Source organism: Ctenocephalides felis, unplaced genomic scaffold (genome assembly GCF_003426905.1).
Source record: "Ctenocephalides felis isolate EL2017-DRISC unplaced genomic scaffold, ASM342690v1 CF-g0.4_SCAFFOLD_01492, whole genome shotgun sequence".
In the NCBI taxonomy this organism is placed as follows: Eukaryota; Metazoa; Arthropoda; class Insecta; order Siphonaptera; family Pulicidae; genus Ctenocephalides; species Ctenocephalides felis.
The window spans coordinates 48,031,557-48,039,907 of NW_020537646.1; positions in this window are offsets into that span (position 1 = coordinate 48,031,557).

Genomic DNA, 8,351 nt, shown 5'->3' on the forward strand with positions numbered 1-8,351 from the left:
TTTGGTTTGAATACTTGATTGATATGACACGAGATGAGTTAGTTATTTGGATTAATGTGTTGCTAGAATGGAGCACCACATCTTTAGATGCAAAGTTATTAAAGTTCAATGATTTACGTTTAATATTTCAAAAGTTCTATTTGAGAGTGCCGTCCGTTTCAATTCGTGGGATCAAACATGGATAAAAGGGTTGTAAGGAATAGTGTATGAGCAGAATCCAGGCGAGATATGGAAAGACGAGGACAGAGATAAGGCGAGTGATTTTGTTATTGTGTCTCGTATGAGTTTTTGGAAACAGTACGTTTCAATATGAAACAGTTATATGAGTATTTGATTAAGAGAGGCATCATTGATTTAACTAGTTTTACCAAAAGGCCCAGATGGATTGATTCGCTTCACGTTACGACTTCTAGTGAACGTAAACAAGTTGATAGAAGGGGTAGGTTTATTCAGATGGTGTCTAAGGCGGTACAGTTGGCTCCATTTGCATTATTTATTATTTGGTGTTTATTAGAAGTAGATATTATTGCAGATTTTTAATATTATTCATATAAGAGATATGTTTTTATAGGTTACCTTAGGTTGCATTAGATTTGCTGAGATTACATATTTGATAGATTTTCATAGGTTTTTAGTTACTCTCTTTATTATATTCTATTTTCTACGTAAGTTTTATTTTAATAATAGGTTACGTTGGGTTAGGTTTATATCAGTTATTTTTTAATAATACATTACGTTATGTTAGATTATTTTTTCATTCAGCATGAAAGAGAAAAAGCAATGTGTCCATTGCTCCAAAACTTTTTCCTGCAGTAGTTCGCTTTCCCGCCACATCAGATTAAAACATGGAAAACAGAAATTTTCAATGCACATTTTGCTCAAAGATATTACATACTCCTTTTTCTTTGCAAAGGTACATCAAAACCTTTCATTCCTCAACTGCCAATATTTCTTCACAAGACTCCAATATCCACCGCACATTTTACAATAATTTTAGAATTAATCCTGAAACATTCCTTGCACTTCATTCTTAAGCTTTGCCTTATTCTCTAATCCCTTCCACAGACATTCTATCAAATGCTCTTCCTTCGTCACCAATTCCTTCCACATCATTTCATTCGTATGCTCTTCCCTCGTCACACATTTCTTCTTTACCTAATTCTTCTGTACCTATTCCTCCCCTATTCCTTCTACATACTCTTATTCATCGCCCACATTCTTACAAACGACCCCTACAAGACCCACACCAAATAATATTTTATCGCTGCACTCTTGGAAGGTGTTTACAAGTATTGAAATATAAATACTATTTAAATATGTTTAATATTACAATGACAATTTATAGGATCTCCAAGGGCTCTTCGGATTACCTGTCCCATTGAGGATTGTGGGAAGGCCTATACTAGGTACAGTTCTCTGCATAATCATATTGAGTCAGCTCATCAAATTAATATTGAACAAAAACAAAAGCTTTTTTCTTCAATTCGTGAGTTGTCAACTTTTTATTATGGAGATTTTCAACACAACACACTTTTCTGTAATTACAACTTTTTCTGTAGATTTTTACAGCTGGAAAACGGAAACGGAACAGAACGATATTACCTCATATGTGAAGGACACCGCAGCACATAAAACAAAAGATGAATACACCAACCAGTATTTTAATTGCCATCGGTCTTACACACATCAAAAAAAGAAAAAATTTCAAGGGGTACCAAAAAATTGGACATGCTTGCTCCTCACGAATCATATGTAAGATATATATTGGGCATGTTAAAGTGATTACTGGAAGACACATGTGGGACATGAAAATTTGACAAAATATGTGTGACTGAACCAAAATTTGATAAATAACATAAAAGGTACAATTAAATATTATTTAGTTTCATGCATGAAATTTTTGTTAATTATTTATTCTTAATATATTTTTTTCAAACCAAATTAAGGCTGGCGTAGATAGGCATATGAATGAAATGATGTGGAAGGAATGGGAGACGAGGGAAGAGCGTATAAATGAAATTATGTCGACTTCGAATTATAATGAAGAATTACCACTGAGAGCTTCCATCATTACGAAGAAAGATATTTGGAATATGCAAAGAATTGTTGTACTACCCTACGATACGTTTAGAAATAAAAAAGATTCAACAAGTGTAGCTACTTGGGTTAAGGAGAACCAACAAAAGAAAACCTTCAAAATGTTATTTTATAAAGGAATTAATACAACTAATTATAGACTTGGCAATGATGACTTTATTCTTGTAATTATGACAAACATGCAGGCAGGTAGCTCTATCTTCTGATAAGCAGTCGGATTATAAAGGTACTATACCTTCATAATACTCAACTAATATTGCGAATTTAACAAATTATCCTTTATTTGCAGATAATGCTGACGGGTTTAATTACAAGTTTTTAAAATAAAACTCAGGTATACGAGTGCCAGGTAAATTAAACTTAGATCTATAAATGTATCTTAATATTCTTTATTAAGCAATTACTTGCTACTTCTAATAGCAACCTACAGCCTGTCTAAAGAGGAAGCAGCGCGTCGGCTGGGGAGGAAGAAGCCGCATCAGCTGGGGAGGAGATAGCTGATACTACTTGGTGGGAGGTAGCCGAGACTACTTGGGGAGAGTTATCCGTGCCTGCGCAAGAGGGAGCGACTCCAGTAGAACCAATTGGCAACACGCCAATTAAAACTGAAGGTTAGTTAAATATTATACATATTATAAAATTTATTTTTAATGTGCTGCTGTTTTAGAACTTATTAGAACTATATTAGAAACGCAAAGAAGGATGGTGAATGCTATTTCAACTCTAAATGGGCACATGGTTTGCTTGCTGCAAGCCATGAAACATGACAGGAATATCATTGTTAATTTTGATGTAAATAATTCAAGTTCTTTTGAGTATGTGATGCCGATAAAATCTGTGAAGGAGCTTGAGTCGCTAGAGGAGCGACTCAAGAGTGATCCTAAGTTATGTACAGAATTTGTAAGTTGTTCTACTATAAATTTTTACATATATGCACACATTCTCGAATTATGCATATACATACTAATAATTAATGATTATTTTAGAAAACCTTCATTCTAAAACTTGGAGGCAAACCGAAGCAATTGAATCTAATTTTTTGCAGAAGGGTTTTAACAAATGAATTTGCCATGCACTGTTCATGGTTTGGATATAAAAATAATGTGGCACTTCACCAACACAAATTTTGAGATTATTTAGAAGTAATTATCATCAAATCATACATTACACGATATTATATAAATATAACATTAATATTGATACATATTAAATAGATGTTCTATTGGGAATCCACCCAAAAGTGACAGAAGATGGCCTGAAAGCAACAGATTGAAAGTGGTTGCGGTATGCCCGACAGCGGCATGAGAGATTGATGAATCGGAAGTCTGACATCAATGATGTATTATTAAATTAATTTATTTATAATAAAATTACTCATATTTTTTTAATTTGTTCCTATTACTAAAATTTAGTACTAACTATCTCATATTATATTAATATAAAACATATGTTTAAATATTATGAACAAATAAATATAATTTCATAATAAATGGTCTATCATTAATAAATTAAAAAAATATTAAAGTCTAAATCTTATGGATGTATGGATACAGAAAGTAATATTTAATTCATGTACACAATTACGCTGTTTTCATGTTTCATCAATATCAATTCAACATGCAATTAAACGTGTTACTGAGGTCGCGACAAAAATCGCAAATGTGACATTACTCAGCGCTCAATAAACGTTCTATACAACAAAAATGACTTCGGCGCGGCGATGTCCTAGATCGCAATGCGATGTTGTTTTGATGTTTTTTTTGTGATTGTGTTTACTGGATATTTTGCACGGATAAAGTAATTTATGCGATTTTAGAAGGTATATTTATTAGAATAAGACCTTAAGAAATAGGTATATTTATTAGAATAAGACCTCTATATGTAGTGTGAAAACATCTGTGTAGATATTATGTAGTCATAGTATGAAATGTTTAAAAATATTTGAAATTAAACTTATGTATATTGTAAATAGCTAATGTACTCGTATACAAAGTCAATAAGTCAAAAAAAAACCTTTGATGCGAACGCGGGACATATTAAATATTATAGTGATATTGCTATGGTGAAAACGAATGAAATAATTAATGATGGATCATCCTACCAACAAGCAATGAATAATCTAAAAACATTTTTTTGAATGCTTATATTATAGAGAGTGTTGATGCTATGAATGGCACAATGGCTATTATTTTACGGTATATTAAAGATAAGCGATCTTTGACGACAATCAACAACAATTGATATGTCGTTGCATAAGGAGATTGACTTGATCTGGCCATTGAAGACGCACTAGAAATGCACTAGAAATGCGTCTAAAAGATGACAACGAGTTCTGTAAAGAATATGTAAGAGTAAAAACCTCTAGTAGACATATAGTATATATTTATATATCTGTATATGTATAGTATGTAATATTTATATATACATATACACACGTATCTTATTCGCATGATTATTTTACCAACTCTTAATTATGAAAGTTGGGGGGCAGAACAGGGGAAGAGCACTAAAAGAGAAGAGGCATTGAAAGCTGCGGAATTATTATCAAGAATTGTATATTGCAATAAAAACTTGCAACAAAAATTTAAATTTTTACTATAGCGATATACGAAAGAATTAATAAAGAAAAAGTCAGTCATAAGTGGCTGATAACTTACGTTACGATAAATATGAAGCAGAAGGACCATTCGGCGAGTCAGTGCAATTCATATATAGTTAAATATTCAGTTTATTCGCTTCATTCGATATATGTGACCCTCCCACACTAGGAAAATGACATAGTTGGCGGGTGTTGCTCAAGAACAAAGGTAATTAGGGGCTGACACTACAGTTTTATATTTCAAAAATGTTATTAAACTTATACTTTTAAACACAAACCAACAGACTCTTACTTTTTACTTATATTACACGTTTGATGTTCAACTTTTCACACGGCAATATCTCGGAAACAGCGATTCTAACGAAAAAAATTATAATAACAATTTAATAGAAAATTTTATAATAAATAAACCTATTCAACATAATTTTACAAAATTTATGGTTTCAGTGGAAAATTGGAAAAACTAGATTTTTGCACCTTTGAACAATCTTGCACATTTTGCCGGCCAGCTATTTCAATTTCTTCAAGATTTCCGTTGGTCTGTATTTGTAAAATATATAGTATTAAAAATGAACAATATGCTAGTATCAATGAAAGTGAGGCCATTAAAAAAACAAGAAGGTATATTTATTAGAATAAGACCTTAAGAAATAAGTATATTTATTAGAATAAGACCTCTATATATAGTGTAAAAACATCTGTGTGGATATTATGTAGTCATAGTATGAAATGTTTAAAAGTATTTGAAATTAAACTTATGTATATTATAAATAGCTAATGTACTCGTATACAAAGTCAATAAATAAAAAAAAAACCTTTGATGCGAACGCGGGACATATTAAAAATTATAGTGATATATTGCTATGGTGAAAACGAATGAAATAATTAATGATGGATCATCCTACCAACAAGCAGTGAATAATCTTGAAAACATTTTTTGAATGCTTATTTAGTTAAAGCTTATTAATTAAAGTGATTATAAGCAAATAATATAAAATTTATATTGCATATTAAAATATAAATGGTGCTTATTTGATATTTGTAAGTGCAAAATTTACTGTTTATTCAATGCAGTATGTAATTTAATTCAAAGCACAGGTTATATAAAGATTGTTATTTTTATATGATACTCGTGTAACATTTTTAACTTATAGAATTCATTTAAATATTGTAATGTATATAATGCAAACAGTACAACTAGACTGCCTCCCTCTTTTATTAATAGTATATTGATTGAATTACTGAACCAGTATCAACATGATAGAAATTTCTTTTCAAGTCGGCGAGAATGGTTACTAAGACGAGGACGGCAGTCTATCTATACTCTCTAAGAAGAAAATACATCTAGGCAATCCTGTAGAACAGATTAGCAAGGTTATAAGTAAAAGTTATAATTATCAGTTAACCATACCAGAGTTAAGTAGTTTGGGTGTTGAAATTGCTGTGGATACATCGTCACATATGTTTTCCTCAGATAAATGCGCAGCATAGCCAATTACCTAATTCTATAGCCGCATGTCATCAGATGCCTTTATGTCGATAGTTTTTTCATTGCGGTATTAAATTCTAAACAACACAAGCTCATACCTTTACCAAATGGATACAATACGATTTTCAGAGTTCAGTCCCGTTTTTCGGAAATTTCAATGTTCACTTTTACTTCGAACTCTTAAAGGTATGTTAAGACTTAAGTTGATCGAAAATTTGATTATGGAGATTTTCAACACAACACACTTTTCTTTAATTAGAACGTTTGCTGTAGATTTTTACAGCTGGAAAATGGAAACGGAACAGAACGATATTACCTCATATGTGAAGGACACCGCAGCACATAAAACAAAAGATGAATGCACCAACCAGTATTTTAATTGCCATCGGTCTTACATAGATCAAACAAAAAAAAATTTTCAAGGGGTACCAAAAAATTGGACATGCTTGCCCCTCACGAATCATATGTAAGATATATAATGACGGGCATGTTAAAGCTGATTACTGGAAGACACATGTGGGACATGAAAATTTGACAAAATATGTGTGACTGAACCAAAATTTGATAAATAACATCAAAGTACAATTAAAGATTATTTAGTTTCATGTATGAAATTTTTGTTAATTCTTTATTCTTAATATATTTTTTTTTCAGAACAAATTAAGGCTGGCGTAGATAGGGAAGAGCATATGAATGAAATGATGTGGAAGGAATGGGTGACGAGAGAAGAGAATGAAATTATGTCGACTTCATTATAAACAACATACGTGAAGCTCGTTATAATAAAGAATTACCACTGAGAGCTTTCATGATTACAAAGAAAGATATTTGGAATATGCAAAGGATCGTTGTACTATCATATGATACGTTTAGAAATAAAAAAGATTCAACAAGTGTAACTACTTGGGTTAAGGAGAACCAAGAAAAGAAAACCTTCAAAGTGTTATTTTATAAAGGAATTAATACAACTAATTATGAACTTGGCAATGATGACTTTATTCTTGTAATTATGACAAACATGCAGGCGCAAATGTTATTGAAATTTGGTACAGACACGTTATGCGTTGACGGTACTCAAGAGACTAAGGGTTATGGTTTTCAATTGCATACGCTTTTGGTGATTGATGAATTTTAGTGGGATTCCTGTTGCCTTTTGATTTTCCAACAGACAAGATATTTTATTTATATGCCACACGATATGGGGGTACTAGAAAACAAATTATTGTGTTCATGACATGTGACCAGGAATTGGAAAAAAGCATCAGCTGCAAAGATCAGAAATAGAGAAAGACAGACGCAAGTTATGATAAATTAATAGAGATTAAAATGATTTTAAATGAAGAGGAATTCTCGAGGAGTGTAAATGATTACCTGAAGGAGCTTAAGAAGATGTAGTTAGTCATTTGCAAAATATTTCAGGAAGGCTTATTGTAAGCGCACAAAGACCTGGGCTTATTGTTTTAGAAAAGGTCTGGGTGTCAATACAAATATGTTTTGGAAAGCTTCCACAATCAGTTGTAGATTGATGAAAGGAAAATACTCTAAAGAATGGACAAAAAACCGATCAAGATATACACAACAGCCACGCAAACAATAGAACAGTACTGCAAATATCACGGAGGCACCATACGTGGTATGGCAGCAGAACCATAAAACATGCAATTCAAACATGCTTGAGGTGTGAGCCATGCAAAATATGTTTCCATATATATTCTTCCATATGCATTGACTATTTGCATGCATGTGCAAGACTATTGCCATCACACGCTGGGTTTAAACATAGACATCTGCAAATGGGATATGAAAAAAAAATCAGAGCGGGTCTTGATCCAAAAAAAGTTAAAACATATTTACTAATCTTTTCCAAGATCTATCAACATTCAGAGAAAATGAAAAAGTTAAAGTTCTGAAGATGAAGCAATAGTTCTTAAAAAGCATTTGTATCAACATCAAGTCTATATACCAGTGTTTTTGAGCTCAAACATTATTTCACACTTTAGCACATTAAAGCCAACGAAATTCACAATAATAAAGAAGTACATTTGAAGTACATTGGTTCCTGACAAAATTGCAGCGAAAAGTGTGGATACTTGCACTATTTTGCAAATATAAATAAAATTATCAAATTATATCCATTTTATATAAATTATATATATAGATTACAAA